The sequence below is a fragment of the Medicago sativa genome, chromosome 8 (assembly GCF_051527215.1).
Source record: "Medicago sativa cultivar Bolivia chromosome 8, Bolivia_mono, whole genome shotgun sequence".
NCBI lineage: Eukaryota > Viridiplantae > Streptophyta > Magnoliopsida > Fabales > Fabaceae > Medicago > Medicago sativa.
The window spans coordinates 62,068,472-62,089,453 of NC_140756.1; the positions used below are offsets into that span (position 1 = coordinate 62,068,472).

A 20,982-nucleotide genomic window follows, 5' to 3' on the forward strand; every position below is an offset into this window, starting at 1 on the left:
CTAACAAATGAGTCATCCTTCTCTGCAATCCTTCATAATAGGTCGTATCATGAGAACCCCGGAATCTGATAAGATCTCTTCTACACTCCTCAATGTCATTTTTCAACTTATTACAATGCGTCTTGCTCCAATACTTTAAATCCTCCACACAACTTTCTAATTTGAAAATTACATTACCTTCTGTGTGTTGCTGCCAACTAGACTTCACCACATCACCTAAGCTTGGTTCGATCCTCCAAGCATTTTCAAACCTGAAATTTTTTCGAGTTCTATAGGGACGAACCGTAGAAATTCGAGTGAGAAGAATGGGGTAGTGATCAGATACCGGTGCAACTAAATTATCCAGTGACACATTGGGGAAAAGATTAGACCATGCTTCGTTTGCCAACGCACAGTCAAGTCTCTCTTCCACCGCTCTATCTGTACCCAAACTCTTAAACCATGTATACGGATACCCATCAAGATTAATATCAATCAAACTTGCATCATGAATAGCTCTTCTGAATCCATTTATCAACCAGGACGGACGAACCGTTCTCCCCTTCTTTTCATGTGCATGAAGGATATCGTTAAAATCTCCAAAAATGCACCATGGTAAGGTAGTATTATTCGCCAACTGACGTATAAAGTTCCATGACTCTCTTCTACGCCGACCTTCAGGGAAACCATAGTAACCTGTTAACTGCCATTTGCCATGTGAACCTTCATCCACCTCAACAATAATATGATTCTGAGAATAGTTTAATATTTTGCAGTTAAAGGAATTACGCCAAAATAAAGCTAAACCACCACTGCGACCTTGCCTATCTACAGCAAAGCAATTATCAAAGCCAAGAATATAACGGAATTCCTCGACTTTGTTGCTGAAAACCAGTGTCTCACTTAGAAAGAGGGCGTCCAGCTTATAATATCAAACAAGGAACTTTAAATTAGGAACTGCGCTCAGGCTCCCTAGGCCTCGACAGTTCCAGCTAATTACCCTCATTTTTAGAAATACACAACCTGACAAGAAGCATGATCATATTGAAACATAAGCATATGGAGGGTGTTTGAAACTTCAAGGCAACACAGGATCCTAGTATATGTATGATTAAGAATGAAACATGTGGTGGAGATAACAAATGCAAGGTTCGGTTTAGACTACAGGAGGAAGAATAACATCATGCTTATATAATCAATGTCCATAACTATATCATGATAACCATGAACAATTAATTTAAAATTGAGACACCTTGTGAATTTATGTGGGAATTGACGGACTATGGAATCACATCTAAGAATGTTGAAACTTGATCCAATTACATAGAATACACACATACCTTACCACCATAATCACACAAGATGAGTAGATTAGGTGAGACACCAAACGTACAGATTAGGGGGAACCCTAACCGTAACGATGAACCAATACACTCACAAGGGAAGCGGCGAGCGGCGACGAAACCCTAGGAGAGAAAACTAAAAAATTCACAACCACTGTCGTCATTAATTTTTTTGATCCGTTGGCAGTATTGACAAAATGAAGTATCATTTACCCTAAAAATGTTGATTTATTATTAAATAAGATTAACTTAAAATTTCACATATTCATTGATTATTTTGTGTTTGGTAAAAAAAAATCATTATTTTGTGACCTTAATATTAACATGTGAATTTTTAGAGGGAAGATCCAAAGTGATCCCTCTCAAAAAAGAAAATGGGAGCCACTTTGCTCCCTCATAACAAAAATATAATTTTTAATCTTTTAAAAAAATAAATCACAACACTTAAGTCTTTATATGAACCACTTGACCAAAAATAAAAGTCGTTATATGAACAATCATGTTAAAATTAGTTTGTTTGCTTGATTGGATTTTTCTGTCCACCAATCATGCCATATCATCAGATTGGCGACATATCATGCGACAAAACTAAGAGTAAATTATAATTTATACTCCCTAAGGGTGCGTTTGATGGTCAGGATAAGGAGACAGGATATGATACATTAATCATATCCTGCTTAAATCTAATGTTTGATGCACCAATGGAATATGATAAAATAAACCATTTTCCTATCCTATCCTGACTTTCCTTTGTAATTTCTATCCTGAGTATAGGCTAGGTTAGAAATTATCCTGATGGGATTAGAAGATCATTCCTTATTTATTATCCTGATATTTTGCCATTTTTAAAATATTGTCATTTTTAAAATAATGATAGCATGTATTTTCTATTATAATTAATAACATTCCATTTTTATAATATTTAATTAATTATGAGAGCAATTTTTTCATTTAATTATAATGATATCATGTTTGTTATCATGTGCGCATCAAACACATGATAGGATTAATGTTTATCAAGTTCTTATCATATCCAATCTCTATCCAACTTTATATCATATCCTGCCTCTATCCTATCCTGACCATCAAACGGGCCCTAAATATTTTCTCTTATAAAAAATGGATCTTAGAAAAGTAAAAACACGTTTTAGTTTCTAATAATATTCTTAAAGAGACATTTCAATTTCTCTATCTGATTTTCATGCATTGCCTGCAAACATTCATGCCTCCATCAAAATCTAGTACTGATTGAGTGCAACTGCTTGTTCGAGAAACAACAAAAGATTTTCCATACAAAGGCGGAAATACACCCACAAAAGAAAGAAAAACTGAAATACAACTCATAAATTTAGTATGGTTCCACACACTTCATTCTTCCATCTATAATATTTCAACAAAATATTTTATTACTCAACTTGCAATTTTTGCAAGGAGAAAATTGCAAACTCTCTCATACATTTTCACACAAAAGACATTGTAGTCAAGAGACATATTCGGTTGATAATAATAGTGATATGCAAGTATAGGATGTGAGAGACTAACACTTAAGAAACAAAGATTAATGTTGTATGACGAGTGTGAGTAAGAGTATCACATTAAAATATAAAAGTGAATGTGAGTTATATATAAGTTAAAGAACTCATGTACTAAATGTTTTAAAGTTTTGAATAAAAAGGTATTGTCTAACTCACTTCTGTCATTACTCTAAACCTAATATGATGATTCTCTCTGGATCCAATAATCCAACAAGGGTACCCGAGTTTGATCCGACTCGTGAGGGGGTATAAGTGATTCATGGTGCTGGATCAATCATTCAGAGAGTCTCACACTTGAGAGATAAGAAAATGTTGATGTGTCAATGTTAGTTAGAGGTCTCGTATTTAATGAAAAAATGAAAGTTGAGTAATAATATATAAATGAGATGATTCATCTAATGTCTTCGAATTTTAATTAAATGAAAATGCTAACTTGTGTTCTTAAGACACAAATTAATGAGTCAAAAGTAAAAATATTTTGTTATAATTAATGCATTTGAATTTAATTATTTTACTTTTAACATGTACCCTAAGCGCAAGTTACATAACCCTTAATAAGGTTATTCAAGCTCGCTTATGCGATTCTTCTTAGTCTAATAAAATAATCAATCACAATGCTTTAAGCCTCTCAAGAAATCCTATCACTCATATGTGTAACTTTAAAATTAGTTTTTGATTAAAATCAAATATTATTTATTATTATGATTGAACAATAATGTAAAAAACATATACAATAATAATAGTGTATATAAGTTAAATCGAAAATAGTAATTATGTATCTAGTAATCTAGGTACGTATGGTGTATTTTCTATCTAAAGTAAGAATGGAAGACACAAAACTCTAAAAAGTGAAGATAAAGATAAGATCAGAGGATAAACAAAGTGGTACCTAGGTAAGGACGTGTGGTGTGTCATGTGTGTGTGTGGGGCTTTAATCTTGGTCAATCAAGCAACCAGCCGTGCAGCATCAGCCAACCTCTTTGAAAAGAAAGCATCGTCTGTCTTCTTCAAATTCGTATTTGGCAACTAAACCATTATTGGTCACTTACCTTATAATAATATTTTGACTTCAATTTTGTCACTTTTCCGCGTGATCATGCACAGTATACACGTAAAAAACATAAATAATTCAATTCAATGTTTTGAGCAATTATTTTGGTGAGATTATGCAATAACAAAAATAATTATACATCCTAATACATGTCTAAATAAACATGAGTAAATATAATTTCTTTCAACACACCCTAATTTTTGTTCAACTTAGAATCAGAAGCTCTATTTGCAGACAACTAAGGAAATCAACTACTACTTCACAATTCATTTCATAAAGTCTCATGATTAAAAAAAATATATAATTTAAGCATACAAACAATGTTATTCATTGAAACAACTCTATACAAAATAGTCCTAATCTTTGAACTTCTACCACTAGAGAAAAAGAAAACACATAATAAAATAGTAGAGAAAATTAACTAAGGTACACAACAAAAGCTACAGCTAGCTAAAAACTAAGGTCACAAAACATTGACAACTATATATTTTTTTCCTCCTTAGTACAATCAATTAGCATTTTCAACATGACGTATAAACACGTTTTCTAAATCTGGTGCTTTAAAAAACTCTCTTATAACACCACTACTATGGTAGTTCCGCTTCAAAGAAGATTTTTGCTTCCTAGGTGCAGGTGGACACGTGAATGATGTTGGAATTTTTGATTCCTCATTTGTTGGTGTTGAACATTCTTCTATTTCAACTTCTTCTTCTTTTTGTTGTTCTTTCTCAATAGAATTTGTTTGTATTGGCTTCAATGGAGCACGTAACGCTATTCCAGGTATAACCCATTTTCTACTATTATTTTCTGATTCAAACCCTCCTTCTACTACTTGTGCCTTCTCAGAGTACCCCATATTGAAACCAAAAAAATAAATATCAAAGACTAGGGTTTATAAAATAATATGTGTTGTGTAAATATAAATATGTGTTACTATAAAGTAAGGAATATGAAGAAATGAAATTTTGGAGAAGGAAAGGAAGAAGAGGGAAAAGAGAAGAGTTTTTTGAGAGATGGAAAGAAAGAGTGAGATATGGTATTAAATGTGAAAGAGGGGGGGTATGATGTTGAAAGTTGCGTGTTAGAAAAGAAGATTGGGAACCAATGAGAAAAGGGAATAAGAGAGAACCCGAGGAAACTCGTGACATAAGCAAAGACGATATATTAACTAAACTAAAATAATATAATAATAACATGAAACCAATGGAAAGCAGAGAGATGTCAGTGGGAATTGCTTAACACTGGTGGGATTATACATAAATATAAAGTGATTAAAGAATTATTACAAAATTATTGATAGTATTATGTTTGGAGAGTGAGTAGGCAAAAAAAACCCCTGAAATTGTAACTAGGGGTGGCAAAACGGGCTTGACCCGTCGGGCCGGCCCGTTTGGCTCGTTATTTTTGGCGGGCTGAGTCAGTTTTGAACTCGCTTTTTATAGTTGGCTCGGCTCGACTCTGCTCGTTAAAAAACGGGGCGGGCACAGGGCGGGGCCGGGCTGCCCGCTTAACTCGTTGAAAACAATTATGTTATGACGACAATAGGAGGAGGAGGAGGAGGTGCACCATATATTCATAAGTATAACTTAGATGATGATTGACTTGAAGTTGATTGACTTAATAAAAGAATTATGTTGTTGTTGCGATTATTTTGAGACTTGTTTTATGCTTTTGGATTTATCTTGGTTGTTTAGTTTATTTTGAGACTTATTTTATGCTTTTGGATTTATTTTGGAATTTATTTTATGTTTTTCGATTTATCTTGGTTGTTGAATTTATTTATTTTTTGAGACTTATTTTATCCTTTTGGATTTAATTTGGTTGTTGGATTTATTTTATGTTGTGCATTTTCCTTATTTTTCTATTAATTATAATATTGAATTCGATAATTTGTTAATTATCTTGTTTTTCACAAATTTATTTGCTACCTATTCTTTTATATTTTTTAATTATAAAAGCAACATAGTTTTTTTTTTGTAACAATTAAGTTGTAAAAAAAAATATCAAAAAAGTTTTTTGTTTGGCGGGCCGGCCCACCAACTCGCAAGTCCGCCACTAAACGGGGCGGGGTGAGATTTTGGACTCGGTCACTAATTTTGACTCGGCTCGTCTCGTCTCGTTTTTAGCGGGCTTAGACGGGGCGAGCCTAAACGGGGCGGGTCGGCCCGCTTTGCCATCCCTAATTGTAACTTTTGTCAAAAACCCCCCTAATTTTTAAAAAACTTCAAAAATCCCCCTGAAATTATCAAACGTTAGTCAATTACCCCCCTCCGTTTGTTTTGGCTGTTAAATCAGGGGGATTTTTGACAAAAGTTACAATTTCAGGGGGTTTTTGCCTATTCACTCTATGTTTGAACTATGGACTTCAATTTCCACTATTGAGGTGTGATTCTTTTTATTTTTAGTAAATCACTTTTTTCAACAAGAGGTTTCAATTGGTTTCTATATTGAAAATGATATTTTAACACTCAAATTTTTATATTAAATGTAGCGTTTATTGATGTGAAAGTTATTTGAAAGATGATTAGTTTTTTATTTATGATTCATTCCGATGAAGTGTCAATTAATAAAGTTCTCATTAGCAATAAAATTTGAGCTCTCGTTTTGAGGAATATGAGTCAAATTTTTAGTGATATGGACCAATATTTAGTTGAACTCTTTTTTTCTTAATCACGAGGTTCTTTGAGTTCTTACAATCATAAAATATGTAAATTGTAGTCAATGATTATTTCAACTAAGATTTAAACTCAAATTCTCTCACATTATTTCCTCTTTATTGAAGTTTAGTAGTAATACCTCCGTTCCTTTTTAATTGTCACATTTTGACATTTTACACAAACCAAGACAATCAATAAATGTTGTTACTTTTGATACAATAATTTCTATTTTTACTATAATAACCTTATTTATTTAATGTCCCATTACATATATTTCTCTCTCTACAATAATAAATAAGGGTAATATTAGTAAAATAACATTTATTGTTGCATTGAATTATGTAAAGTGACACTTAAATAGGAACAAAAAAATTCTCCAAAAGTGACACTTAAAAAGTAACGGAGGGAGTAATAATTTGAGTCTAACGACTTGATTTTATGGCTTAATAATATGCAAATTTTGGTTATACAATATATTTTACTAGTATGGACACCCGTGCCAAGCACGGGCTAGAATTTCGTCATACTTAAGGGAGATGATATTGTGATGTATCAAATGTCATTTAAATCCAACATTAGATAAAATAGTGAATGTTGAACAACATATAGGTGACAAAACTCATACTTAAGTCTTAAAATTTTGGATGCAGATGTAGTATTATTTTTACTTGTGTGGTTGCTCTTTCTCAATTGTGTCAATCCACAACCGTGTTGGTTGCCCATAAGGCCTAACTATTGTACGATGTCTCGGTTTAACATTGCAGGAGTGCAGGAGTGTTTCTTGGTGGTGGAACACGAACACAAAGAGTCTTACACTTAGTGGAGAGATGTTAATGTGTGGAGAGATGTTAATGTGTCAAGTCACTTAAAATTCCAGTGTATGCAAGAGTAGATATTGAACAAAATATAAGTAAGATGACCCATATATCTATTGTTTTAAGATTTTCGATGATGATGTGATGTCAATCTCACTTGTGTGGTTTCTCTTAGCCTAGCATGATTATGCAACCTAATGTAGTCTACTATGGAAGTCCCGAAATTATTATATTTTGTTTTGTTAGTTTTTTGGTCTCATTATCTTAAATTTTAGTTTTTGGATATCATTTGCTTTCATGGAAAAAAAATATTCTACCTCTGTTATTTTAATTTGCTTTACTTTTGATCTTTCGTAGATGTGTTTTGTTAATTTGACCCAGTCTTGTTCCGGGAGGCCTGACTACATAAATTAATGAGCTATCATGACCCATTCTATTTGTAATTGGGCCAGACATTTTAGAGTCCGACCCAATCTGTTTATGCCATGGGTCAATCCGTCTTATTTTTCTTTTTTTGATTTATTCAGTCTTTTTTATGTCTTTGCGATATATTAGTCACTCACAACTATCTTTTTACTAAAATATGATTGGATGATCATATCAGTGTAATGATACAATGTATTATAGGCTTAATGTGATGATACAATGTATTGTAGGTTCCCTCAAAACTCAAAACATTATAATGAACTATTTGGTTAGTTTTTAATGTCATTATTTTAATTTTTAGGGAAATGATAACCAAATAAAACATAATTGCATAATTGCATTAATTAGCATGACCCATTATTATTCAATTTAATTTTTTTTTGGGTGTCATTTGTTTTAATGCAATATTTTTAATCAATCTCTATTATTTTAAATTCCTTCACTTTTGATCTTTGTTAGAATTTGACCAAATAAAAATATTGATGTTCTATGTTGAGTTACCAAAATATGTGCTTATTAGACATTTTTAAATGTTGTGCTTTTTTTTTATTTTGTCTAATTTTTTAGTAAATTAATCACCAAAAAAATTTCAACTCCTTCAATAAACCCATAAAATTACTGACAACTCACTCAATCTCTCAATTTAAAGTTCTTTTTTATTAGACATATTTCTCAATCTCAAATTTTTTTTTTCATCTTCTTTATTTTTCTAGTTTTTATTTTCTCTTCTCATGAAAGAAAAGAACATAAATCCCACTCTATTAAAATACAATTATATCGCCTTTTAGACCATGTTTTGTCTTCGTTTGACCTTATTTGACTATGTCACATAATTACAGACGCAGAGATTTGCACACTTGAGAGAGATGTTAATGAGTCAAAATTGAGTTAAAGTTCTACAATGGATGAAAGAGTGGATGCTGAATAACATATAAGTGAGATGATCCATATACTTGTACCTAAGAATTTAAAAAGAAATGTGGTGTCAATCTGAAAGTTAACAAAATATGTGTGATGTTGAGTTGACAAAATGTCTGCTCATTAGACATTTGAAATTGATGTGGCATTCTTTTAATGATTCTAATATATTGGTAGTATAATTACCCCATAATCTCCAACTTCCTCAACAAAACCATAAAATTACCTGTAACTTAATATTTTCTCTTATCATTTCTTTCAAGTTCAAGTTCCTTTTTCATATTCTTTCATATTCTAATTTACCTTCTCTTTTGTCCTGAAAGAAAGGAGCAAAAACATCCCTTTTTGAAACAGCCACCAATCCACATTTTCCTTTACCATTTGTACATCTGACACCTTATCATAGACACAAAGGGTCTCACATTTAAAGAAGAGATGTTAATGTCTAATGTGCGAGTTAAACTTCTATATTAGATGCAGCAGTGGATATTGAGCAACACATAAGTGAGATGACCAACATAACTAATGTCTTAAGTTTTTGGATGAAGATGTAGTGTCAATATCACTTGGGGAGTTTCTCTTAGCCAAATATGATCATCAAACCCATTGCAGACTACCTCGGAACTTTGAACTTTATAATGAACTGATTAGTTAGTTTTTAGATTCCATTTGCTTGATTTTTTTATTAAATATAAACAATTATTTCAATTTTTCATATTATTTCAAATTCATTCATGTTTGGTCTTTGTTGGGATCTAACCATCGAAAAACAATTTGTTATGCTGAGTTGACAAATGAATGCTTATTAGACATTTTTATGATTAATAAATTAGGGGAAATAATTTGATGGGTGATAAATGAGTTACATATTCTTAAAAAAGAAATGAGTTAAATATATCTACAAAAAAAAAAAAAATTGGTCAGCAAGATATGAAATATGTAGGAATGCAAATAGATGAAATAATAGTTATGGTTTTCAATTTGCTCAAAAAAAAGTTATGGTTTTCAGTTAAAGAAGATTGAAGTCAGAGGTTCCGTGTTCGATCCATGAAAACTAACGTTATCCTCTTCCCTAAAACATCCTCTTCCCTAAATACATTTCAAGTGAAAACAGAACTAACTATACGGTACAATTTCATTAACTTAATAATGTATTTCTCAATAATAACTAATGATAATTACTATAGATATTTATAACCTTGTATCATCTTCTCATACAACTTTTCTTCTTCCTATCTTTTAGGAAATGCTTCAAGGAGTATATTTGGTTTATCACATGTATCCAACTTTTTTACACAAAAAACAAATCACTAAACTATATAAGTGAATGCAACAATGACATAAACCACAATATCTAGTGCATCAATTTCTTGTAATTCAAAAACAATTAAAGGAACACTTGAGAGAAATGATATTTTCTATAATAAACCTAAATAAAAATGAAGTCAAAATAAAATAGTGGTTATAGGTTAAAATGGAAATGAAGTGGAGATAATAGAGAAATGAAGAATATGGCCAGTTCCGACTTAAATCAAAGGAAGGAAATGAAATGGAGATAATAGAGAAATGAAGAACATGGTCAGTTCTGACTTAAATCAAAGGAAGACAATAGTCAAATGAAATATGAGAATTAGGTAAAAAAAATTAGGCTAAAATGCATTTTTGGCCCTCCAAGTTTCCAAAAGTTGCGATTTTTGCCACCCTATTTTGAAAATAGCACTTTATGCCCTCCAAGTTTCAGCCCCTTTGCAAAACCATGACCCCCTTGATTTTGACTCGGTCAAAGCTGACATGTCACGTTTTTTTTTGTGCCATATAGACAGCCTATGTGGATTTTTGAAAAAAACATATTAAAACCCTCACACCCTCACGTGACCATGATTTAATCTATCTTTTCCTTTTTTTTTTTGGTATAAATCTATCTTTTCCTTTTGGATTTTTGCAAAAAAAAAAATTAAAACCCTCATGTGAATTTTTGCAAAAAAAAATTCCTCTATCTTTTTCTTTTGGAATCATATATATTTTGCTATCTAAATTTTTGAAAGAACACAAATAAGTGATTTAATCTATAAGTGTTTACAACTATTAAGACGACACAAAATATAGTAATAAAGTTGTGTGCATAGAAATGCTTGCAAATAAGTGATTACAGCATAAGTTTTTTACAACCACATTTAGATAGCACAAAATAAATGTTTGCAGCCATTTAACAACCAGATTAAGACAAAATAAAAGAAATGCACGCAACATAAGTATTTTGCAACCAGATTAACACAAAATAATGAGTCTTAAGCAACATACGTGCTTTGAAATGAGAGTGAGATTTGGAGTTTGGACTTAACCCTAATTCCCAGTTGGATTTTGGTTTGTACGGTTTCTAATCTAGAATGAAGGGTCACGTGAGAAATCTTACCTTTTATGGTTTTTATTTTAATTTTAATTGTAATAATAAGTGTTGGCAAAATTTTAATTTTAATAATATCCAGCATGGCCAAAAAAAAACGTGACATGTCAGCTTTGACTGAGTCAAAATCAAGGGGTGTCAAGGTTTTGCAAAGGGGATGAAACTTGGGGGGCATAAAGTGCTATTTTCAAAATAGGGGGGCAAAAATCGCAACTTTTGGAAACTTGGGGGGCCGAAAGTGCATTTTAGCCAAAAAATTACAATGTAAGAATGAGAAAAAAAAATAGAATTTTAGAGAATTCAATAATATGAATTGTGAATTGAAAGTGTGTTGTGAAAAGTGTGAGAGCAAAACAAATATTTATAGCGAATGACATCATAATCAAAATAATCATATTTTAATGTTCATCAATTCGTAGATCTCAACTTAGAAACAAAATCACAAAAATTCAAACCCATGATTTTCTGTTATTGATTATATTTATTTGACATTTACACTTTTTTTTAGAGGGACATTCCACACCTTATTTTTTGTTCAAATATAGACATGTAATTTTTTTATTTAATTTTAAATGTGTAACAAAAATAAATTGCAAACTTTACAAATATGAAATTTATTGTTTTTATTTTATTTTATAGATCCTAAATTTGTTATTCTAATTTATTACATCATGTGAAAAATGAAAAAACAATCTTAGTAGTGCAAGCTATTTAAAATTTCATATGAGTGAATTAGTCAAAGAAAAACATGTTAGCAAACAAAAAGTGTACCATTGAGTATTATATTGTATTCTTATCAAAGGATTTTTTTCTTCCAAATATACAAATGTTATAATATTTTTTTTTTCTTTAAATACTTTGAAAATCATTCCTTATAGAGAAAAAAAACGTTTAGCTTTGATAAAAAAAAGTTATTAAAAAAAAGTAATATGTACTCATTCAGTAACCCGTATAATTTGGTTGTTACATTGCGTCATGTTCACAAAATTATATATTAGTAACATCCAAATTATATATTACGTTGAAAATATATACGCTCATGAAAAATAAAAAATAAATGTATAAAGGATGATAACCATTTTTAAATACAAATGAATAAGTTATTGCATTCTTATCAAACTTTTTTTGCCATATTTTATTCATAATGTGTATAACAATAAAAGCAAGTTTTAAAAAAATAGACATGTATGCGTTACCAAAAAAAGATATGCTTGCGTTACCGAATTGAAATCGTGATTGCTGATTAGTCTTTTTCTATTGCAATCATTTTTTATTGCCTTTTTTTTTGAAAGATTTTTTATTGCCTATTCATGCACATATGGAGTACTTTACTAATGCAATTTGATTGCAATCCTCTGACAAAATTAACAATTATGATTCCTTAATATATGGTGCTACAACTTCCTATTATAAAGAATAAAGAACACATTAATATCTTGATTCCTTGAAAACATTAATTCTTATTCGATTGCACCAATACGTAGAGTTTGTTCAAAATACGGAAATAAGTATAGCCTATTTTTTTTTAGGCTTAATTGCATGTTTGGTCCCTTATGTTTATTTTAGTTTTCAAGTTGGTCCCTTACGGTTTGAAAGTTTCAAGTTGGTCCCTTACGTTTTAAAAGTTTTTAAGTTGGTCCCTTACGTTTTGAAAGTTTCAAGTTGGTCCCTTATGTTTATTTTAGTTTTCAAGTTGGTCCCTTATGTTTATTTTAGTTTTCAAGTTGGTCCTGTAGCTTAATTTTGATCACTCAATGTCAGACATTTTTCCCAAACAATGTGATTGAAATACTTTTTTTTGGACATCATATTTGTTGTCCATTTTACAGTAAATAAAAAAAATATGGTACCATTAATTGCTACTCATTTGTCGGGTTTGGTTTACTACGTTAAAACAATTTATGAAAACAATTGTTATTTTCATAAATTAAAAAAATCACAAAGAAAATACAATAATTAAGTTATTTTTGAGTAATTAAAAAAAGTAGCAGCCAACTAATATTTAAAATTGATTGGTCATACAAAGTCGACATTAGGGTCGAATAAGAAAAAATAACTTTTTAGTTTGGTTGAATATGTAAAAGTAGTCTAACATTTTTTGGTTTTAATCTTTATAAAAATTTAAATTACAGTGCCAATATAATAATGTTCGTTTGAAATATATATAACAATCACATCTTTAAACAAATGTAATCAAAATCAACATTATTAAGGAAGATTGTATGTGAAATGTGAAATGGACACATTTGTTGATGAAGTAATAAATGCTAGAGTGGAAATTGAGATGCCATGTGTACTATCGCTCATAGATGTATCCTTTTGTATTATATAAAGATTGCTCCACTCCCATTCATTCTTTCTCTTTGTGGTCCAAAATAATTTATAAGATAATAATAAATTATACACAAAAATGTAGTTAATATAACTTTAAAATTTTTGAAGTTAAAAACTCTATAAAAAATAATACTACGTTAAGAAAGATGATTAATAGGAATAAGTTTTACCTAAAAAATTAACAATTAAAGAGGAATGAAGGAGTTACTTACATTACAGTCTCGAATTTCACTATTGTTTTTTTTACAAATAAATAGTTTATAACATGTAAAGAGAACTTATGCTTATTTTGTTCAAAGAGTAACACATCATATAATCTTATAATAAAAATCAAACTAAATTATTATAATTCTTTGTTGAACGAATATTAAGAAGATTAGAAGAATGATCAAGATTTATCATTGATGCAAACAAACTCTCCTTTCTCCTACCAAGTTAATCATTAATAGTTGCCTATACAAAAATCATTTGTATCTCTTCAGTAAAAAAAAAATCAACTAGAAAGAATAGTTTTTCAATCGGCATATTCTTATCTTATAAAAAAATAAAATAAACCTGCATAAACATATTAAAAAGAATATAGCTAGTAATGAACTACGCAGCACAAACTAACATTAGTTTAGTAGCTTACCCTGGTACCCTACTACCCCATACATATATTAAACTATACTATAATAAAATATACTATGTATAATGCATATATTAGCTCAGAAAGAAAAGAAAAAATTTGGATAGATTTGGCGCCAATATTTTGTTGAAAAAGAGGGACTGAAGAGGGGGTTGAAATTTGGCGCCAATTGTTTAGTTTATTATTGGGATCAACAAAAAATAGCATCAAGTTGTATATGCCCCTAAGCCCAAAAAAGTCATGTACAAATACAAAATGTCTTTTTCTTTTGGCCAAACTTTATCACGATGAGGTTTTTATAGGGAATCATTAATCATACATAGATATATCATCATCAACCAAATGTTGTTTTGCAATTTTTGTTTTTTCCCTAATCACTGCTAATAAATAATAATTGAAGTTTCTACATCACCATATCAATTTGTCCCTTATCTTCAAAATGTTAAATTTGATCAATGAAAGTTTTTTTTTCTAACTCCAAACTTAACGACAACAATGTTTATCATGTTCAAGTCCCCTCAAGTCTTGATCACCATTTAAATATATCATTAAATTCATACAACACTATTTATCAGGGGTAAGAACATGGAAAGAGAAGAAACTGAGCTAATTAGAACCATTTCGTAGGTTTGGTATGCTTGAAAGTTGAGACCACAAAGAGTCCTTACGTATTTAAATGATGTTATTTGGACATTAAAAATTGACTTTTAACTATTATCATATAAAAAAGTTTTAGCCCCCTAACTTTTCCAAAGTTGCAATTTTGGCCCCCTAAGAAAAAAAACTACAAAATCATCCCCTAAGTTTTGCACCTGTGGCAGTTTTGGCCCCCAAGACCAATTTTGACTCGGTCTACGCTGACGTGGCACCCTAAATGAGGTGCCACGTGTTATTTTTTATATTTTTTTAGCCTTGGGGGCCTAAACTACTACGGTTGCAAAACTTAGGGGGTGGTTTTGTAGTTTTTTTCTTAGGGGGCCAAAATCGCAACTTCGTGAAAATTAGGGGGCGAAAACTGCTATTAAGCCAATAAAAATAAACAAATTATAATTGACAACGTTATCAAAAGCAAAATCCATCCAATGATTATTTGGATGGATTTGGCGCATCGGATATAAATACGGTGTTGGACATCATTGTTTATATTCACATAGGGTCGGCATGATAAATTTTCTTTTTAGGTAGGACATAAAACAAATTTTAGTATATGAGACTTTTTTAGTTTGTATATGAGGCCATTTTGTTTATAAAATCTAATGAAAAATGTTTTTTTTTTTTTGCCTGAGAGACTTAAAACAAGGATTTTAGTAGATTTACCCTTGGATCAGCCACGATTCACGTAACATTTCTCTACATTCATTCCATTATATGCTATTACTGCAACAAGGATGGCATGTGAGACTTTAGCGTAATAACCAAAGATTGCTCTCACTTGCTTAGCACTGATCTTGTGAACTCTATTGTTAGGTTCGTTAGGAGACAAGCAAATGAAGCTGCTTATAGTTTAGCTAGGGAGGCTGATCTAAAGCTAGTTTCCATATTCAGTGTTGCTATTTATCACGACCCTTTTTATCCCGAGAGCTTCCCGACAATAATTCCAGCCAATGAAATCAGGTTCTACATGGAAAACAAGGAGTGAATTGTGTGATGTGGGTCACTGCTTTTTGTTATATAGCCATCGGGACATATTCTTGAAACAAAAATTCGGGATACAAATCATTTTCCTTCCATATTTATTCAAGAATCCTATCATGGATCAAATCAATTATTATAAATGAAATGCATTAAGATCTTTCTTGTGAAAAAACAATGTATTATAGGTTTATATAAATGGAAGTAATTTGTTTAATCTTGCCATCTATTCTTACTTTGGATCGTTTATTAAGACACCCCTATTCAAGACAAGTGTACAATATATTTTAGCCTTTGTTTGGTTGTGTGTTACGTTGATGAAAAACACATGAGCTTTTTTATCGTTGATGTAGAAGCTATGATTTGTAAATCACGACAAATAGGCCCTTTGGGAGTTTGCAATGAAAAAAATGTGGAACTAAACATGCTATTAGAATTGTGTAACGAAGTATAAAAAAAGTTCAAGAAAAATGAAGAAGTGGACTCCATCTGCTAAAAAATGACCGACACATTTCTTGACAAAAAAAAAAAAAAAATTAAAATCGACCGACACATTTGTAAAAAATTAATTACCCCAAAATGAATGATTTCTTTGAATTTTCAATAAAACATTTATGACTTTTTTTGTACTAATACATTTTGGTGAATGTTGGTCCAAAATCTAATAAATTGCTTCAAAAGAAAACTCCTTTTAGATAGCTTTTTCATCCGATGCACCCTTATCCTTTTTTTTTTTCATGTACTCTTTCAGCTCTTTATGTCATAGCCATAGAACTCTACCATGTACAACTCTACAATGGGGTTAATAGAGTCCAATCTGTAGAACATCTTTTAGTAGAAGTATTCTCCACAGCCCTGCATAGAGTTTCATATGTTTTCATTATCCTTAAACCCTTACTTGAAAAATTAAAAAGGAGAGCTCATTGGCGAGTTTTAGCATGGGGCAATTGTCAAATTGCCTCATCTTAGATCAATTTTGTTTTATTTGCTACTAAATGTACACCCTGCATTTTATATTTCAATTTATAGCCCTACTCAATTATAATTTGACTCAAATTAATTTACTTGTGAATGTGTTATTTTTTAATCCCCCGTTTAAAAATCTAATTGGTCCAGCTCATTCTCAATATATATTTTTTTAATTTGACAACATAGACATGTTTAAATTTGGGCTAAAAAAATATATGACGTAAATATATATATTTACTACATTATTTATAAAGAAATAAATTTAGTTTGTATCTAACTTTGTAATATTAATCCCTTCGTCAAAACTTTGTAATATTAATTCGGGTTAAATAAATTTTTGATCCTTATAAATATAGCGAATTTTGTTTTTAGTTCTTATAAAAAAGTGACATGTTTTTGTCCCTCTAAAATATTTCAGCATGGAGTTTTGATTTTAATTTAATGGGGACTAAAATTTTTTGTCCCTATAAATACAGTGGATTTTGTTTTTAGTTCTTCTAAAAAAATGACATGTTTTTGTCCCTCCAAAATATTTTAGTCCCCATTAAATTAAAATTAAAACTAATATATTATAAATAAATATGGCTATAAAAATACAAGGTGTACAACTAATACCAAATAAAACAAAATTGATCTAAGATGGGGCAATTTGACAATTGCCCCATGCTAAAACTCGCCCTCTTGAAATCATGCAAGGGAATAACATACATATTTAGATTTCCCAATTCTACCATTTTTTTCATCACCAAAACGTGTTTATATGAACTAAACCATTATAATCCTCAGTCAAATGTCATCAGCAATTCACTTGGACCAGTCCAAGTGAGTTCATTCTGAGAGCCTAGGATGCCAGAAATAGACATTGTAACGAGAGTTCAATATTATTGGAAGACAGGAGAGACATGAAATAAACATTATTGTAACATTATTAAGTAAAGTTTTTCATAATGTGTATGATTGTAAATTTATATCATTGTAACATTATTGTAAGACAAGATTCAATATTTTGTTAAGCATGAAGAATTCCACATTGGCTTTCGTTTGTATGTCTAAATTTTGATTTCTAACAAGTAATTTTAATATTTAACAATGTGGCCACATTTAAGGATATGTAAGCATCACATGATCTCTATAACTTACTATTTTGCTCATATGTTCTGGATTTGTGTCCCCCGTTTCCTTTATTTTTTGCAAGAACTATAGATCGTTGGGCTTTAAGCCTTCTTTGTAAAAAAAAAAAAAAAAAAAAAAAAAAAGAATTATAAATTGTTTATATGATTGTTATCATTTTTAATAAAGTGTTTTCATGTGAGTAATTTAATATATAGCTTTTAAGTTGAATTAATAATAAGTATGATTGGTCTAAACTCTCAAGTGATTAATGAGCTCTACGAGAAGATAAATTGTTTAAGATAACCTGAGTTTAATTTTCGGATACAACAATTTTTTCCGGACTTTACTTGAGAAGCAGAGGATTAAAACCAAAATAAAAATATAGAAAATGTTAACTTTTGTCTTCAAGGCACAAGTTAAAAAGCCAAAAGATAGAAACAATTTATTAAAAATTATGCATTCAATATTCTAAAAATTTAAAATCTTATCTTTTCAAAATAAAAGTTATGATTTAATTCTATTTTTAAATTCTTAACTTGTGTTTTTAAGACACAAGCTAACATTGATAATTATTATAGTCAATCGAGTCAAAAGTCTAGTTGTCATGTCTTTTTCATGCTCTTTTGTCCTGTATTTACATATTTGTAGCATGTAAGCCAGGAAGAGGCAACAATACCATCACCACCGACACCTTTCATCCACCAGCATCGCATCCCCGCCGCTGAATAGACAACACCTCCGCTGCTTTCATCCACAAGCATCGAGTATGAGTAATCCTCCTCCAGCTCAACCCAACGCATAATCACCGGTAAGCCTCTCTGACGACCTTATCGCTGCTACAATGTCAAAGATGTTGGCGCGTATTTTGAGTGCAGATATGGGTATGGCCATCCGTAAACATTGCAAGTTTGCTTTTGTTTATGATAATTCATCGGAGACATATAATGTTGTACTCCCTCCGTTTCAAAATGAGTGTAGTTTTAGGTGTTTACACACATATTAAGAAATGCAATGATTAAAAGAAAGAGAATGATTATTTTACCAAATTATCCTTATTAACTATTGGTTAGTTTTAAAAGTAATACTTTGGAAGTAGTGTGCACAGTATTAATTGGAGGGTACAATTTAAAAGAAACAGTTATTATTGCATTGGAAACTGAAAGCGACATTCATTTTGAAACAGATTTTTTTGACTAAAGCGACACTCATTTTGAAACGGAGGGAGTAATGTCTATGTCTAATTTACCACTCCCGTATAGGCTGTTGGTTTAATTCTTTGGTCTAATCATCTTGCTTGTTTAGCCATTGGTGGATTATAATTTGATTTAGTCTATGCAGTGGTAGTTTGGTGAGTTCAGGATTTTTGCTAAAGAGCTGGTGTTTTGTTCAATTGTATGTATCTGCTGTCATTTTTGCACCGTGTTTGTATTGCATGACAGAGTTATGCAGGAGCGTTTTTTTAATCACAAGTGGTGAATTCTTGTGCTGAATTACATGTATTAATTTGGAACTATATACCATATTCTTTCACTGAAGGGCCAGTTAGTACATTGAGATGATGTGCTTTGGTGAAACCTATCTGTGTGTCAGGGAGTAGAATCAGTGAGCTCTTAAGCTTCTGATATAATGTTACATTTTTTTTTCTTCATGTGGATTTAGACATTTTGGCTCGAGTAATTTTGGAGTCACTCTGCGATTGTTGTGAATTCCACTTTGCTTGTATCCTTCTAACTGTGAACTAATCCTTGCACTTCTTGTGATTGGTTTAGTGAGAGTATTATATTTAAGTGTTTGAAATCCATTTTATCTATCTCATTTTCTTCCCCCATTTTATTAGATTACTTTCTTTCCCAAACATTTACCCTGCACTTCGAAACTCTATTTTTCTATTAGAAGCTTGATTACTTGGTCCCTTTTTACTTCAACCGTAGAATTTCTTTTTTGTTTTTTAGGCCGAGATATGATTTTTGCATCTAATGACACTGATTGACTGATAAAAGAATCATTTATATGATTCTGTTCATTTGCATTGCATTATACATGTTGGAAAAACATTATACTTATGTTCAGTATACCTTTGAGTTAATCTGTTCTTAGTTTGTTCATCTTTGTTTTGTTTTTATTAGGCAGTTAAATTGATTTTTAGTTTGTTAGTCTTTTCTTGTTAGGTTAGTTTGTAATGATTCTCCTTTAGCATCTGATTATATATTCAGGTTAGTGTTTGGTTATTATTTGAATATCAATATTCAGCTGCAAGGATTCATTTAGAACCTGTGACCTCCAATTTTGTTTTCAGATGAAGAAATTAACCATTATTGTCAAGAAGCAACCACTACTACTACAGTTTGCATACATGCAACTTTGGAAAATAGGAATCACTCTTTTTTCTGAATAAACCATCAATTTTAGACCCTAAAGTATCACTCTTTCTTCAATTTAGTCCCTAACCTATGTAAATATAATAAGTAGTCATTAAACTATATAAAACTTGTCAATCTAGTGTAAGTTAAGATACTACCTCGTTTTAATGTGTAATTTGATTAGTTTTCGTTTATGATTTATTCTGATGAAGTATAAATTAATAAAGTACTCGTTAGCAATAAAATTTGAGCTCCCGTTTTGGAAAATATGAGTCAGATTTTAAGTGACTAAACCAACATTTGGTTGAACCTTTTTTTCTTAATCATGTGGTTTTTGGAAAAAGTGGATTCTTGTAATTTTGAGTTCAATTAGAAAATAAGTAAATCTTAGTTAATGATTATTTCAACTACAATTTAAACTTCAATTATCTCAAATGATTTATTCTTTATTGAAACTATACTATATATATATATATATATATATATATATATATATATATATATATATATATATATATATATATATATATATTAGCTCAGAAAAATAAATATTTGGATGGATTTGGCGCCAATATTTTGGTGAAAAAGAGGGAGTGAAGAGTGGGTTGAAATTTGGCGCCAAATGTTTATGTTATTATTGGAGTAAATAGGCAATTTCCCCCCTGAAATTGTAAGTTTCGTCAATTACCCCCCTGAAATTAACAAAACTTCAATTACCCCCCCTGAAATTGCATAATGTTAATCAATTTACCCCCTCCGTCAATTTTTCTGTTAACTGTTTACGGTTATGATCAAATACCCCCCCCCTGAAATTTTGC

The 20,982-nt window shown here is 30.6% G+C and overlaps 1 long non-coding RNA gene and 1 pseudogene across 1 annotated transcript; one reads left to right on the plus strand and one right to left on the minus strand.

Annotated features, from left to right (window-relative positions):
• Positions 1 to 4,212: 4,212 nt before the first annotated feature.
• On the minus strand, positions 4,213 to 4,967 carry LOC146900274 (cyclin-dependent protein kinase inhibitor SMR6 pseudogene; annotated as a pseudogene).
• A 13,369-nt stretch (positions 4,968 to 18,336) lies between these two features.
• Positions 18,337 to 20,409, plus strand: LOC146900275 (uncharacterized). The gene is made up of 2 exons (XR_015021910.1): positions 18,337 to 18,685; positions 19,143 to 20,409. It is a non-coding gene; the product is annotated as an uncharacterized LOC146900275 (long non-coding RNA).
• The last annotated feature ends 573 nt before the right edge of the window (positions 20,410 to 20,982 follow it).